The following is a 1,727-nucleotide window of genomic DNA, read 5'->3' as shown; positions in this document are numbered from 1 at the left end:
GGTTTCATGTGGAAAGCACGACGTTTTCTTGTAGGAATGCGGGAACCCCGGCAGCTCGCCTGCCGCGGCCAGCGACGTCGGGGACGCTGGCCTGCGCTGTCGAGCCCGCGAGGGCTGTCTCCGCGGCAGGCCCCCCCTGAACGGGGCACGACAGGCCACCGCGCTGGCTCGTCCAGCGTCGACAGTCCCTCGTCCAGGTTTCAGATCGCGCCAAGTCGAACCCATGACCTGCTCAAGCCATCGTGCGCTGCCGAATTCGCATCTGCGTGTAGGCTGCCATTCCACGCGGCAGCCCCTGTTTTCGTCAGCGTGCCCCCCTGACGAATTTTCCTGCCTGGCCCAGTCCAGCGTCCAGCCCCTGTTCGTCGAAAAATCTGCGCTGCCGATTTTCCACGCGGCAGCCCCTCTTTTCGTCAGCGTGCCCCCCTGACGAATTTTCCTGCCTGGCCCGGCCAGTCCAGCCCCTGTTCGTCGAAAAATCTGCGCTGCCGATTTTCCACGCGGCAGCCCCTCTTTTCGTCAGCGTGCCCCCCTGACGAATTTTCCTGCCTGGCCCGGCCGGTCCAGCATCCAGCCCCTGTTCGTCGAAAAATCTGCGCTGCCGATTTTCCACGCGGCAGCCCCTGTTTTCCTCAGCGTGCCCCCCTGACGAATGTTCGTCGAAAAATCTGCGCTGCCGATTTCCCACGCGGCAGCCCCTGTTTTCCTCAGCGTGCCCCCCTGACGAATGTTCGTCGAAAAATCTGCGCTGCCGATTTTCCACGCGGCAGCCCCTCTTTTCGTCAGCGTGGCCCCCTGACGAATGTTCGTCGAAAAATCTGCGCTGCCGATTTTCCACGCGGCAGCCCCTCTTTTCGTCAGCGTGCCCCCCTGACGAATTTTCCTGCCTGGCCCGGCCGGTCCAGCCCCTGTTCGTCGAAAAATCTGCGCTGCCGATTTTCCACGCGGCAGCCCCTGTTTTCGTCAGCGTGCCCCCCTGACGAATTTTCCTGCCTGGCCCGGCCGGTCCAGCCCCTGTTCGTCGAAAAATCTGCGCTGCCGATTTTCCACGCGGCAGCCCCTCTTTTCGTCAGCGTGCCCCCCTGACGAATTTTCCTGCCTGGCCCGGCCGGTCCAGCCCCTGTTCGTCGAAAAATCTGCGCTGCCGATTTTCCACTCCGCAGCCCCTGTTTTCGTCAGCGTGCCCCCCTGACGAATTTTCCTGCCTGGCCCGGCCGGTCCAGCCCCTGTTCGTCGAAAAATCTGCGCTGCCGATTTTCCCCGACGAACCTGCAGCTGCACAAATCCGCGCTGCCACTGCCCCATTGTCTGGACCAACAGTCTTTTCCATCAAGCCCTGGACTATAAATCGTCCAGACTCATCGCCAGCACCCGCTGCCGATTCTGCCGACTTTGCCGATTTCGTCGGCGCTGCCGATTCCAACACTGCACCCACCGTGTCTAAACCAGCGCTGTTTCGTCAGCGTGTCCCCTTGACGTATTTCCCTGCCTGGCCTGGACAGTCCATCTTCCAGCCCATGTTCATCGAAAAATCTGCGCTGCCGATTTCCCCGACGAACCTGCAGCTGCACAAATCTGCGCTGCCGATTTCCCCCCCTGTCGGCATGGCTGCCGCTGCCCCGATGTCCAGACCAACAGTCTTTTTTGTCGACTTTGCCGATTTTGTCCGCGCTGCCGATTCCAACACTACCCCCTGCATCCAAACCAGCATTGTTTCGTCAGCTCTT

Source organism: Populus nigra, chromosome 2 (genome assembly GCF_951802175.1).
Source record: "Populus nigra chromosome 2, ddPopNigr1.1, whole genome shotgun sequence".
In the NCBI taxonomy this organism is placed as follows: Eukaryota; Viridiplantae; Streptophyta; class Magnoliopsida; order Malpighiales; family Salicaceae; genus Populus; species Populus nigra.
The sequence above is the reverse complement of the archived record's forward strand: the minus strand, read 5'-3'. Positions refer to the sequence as shown.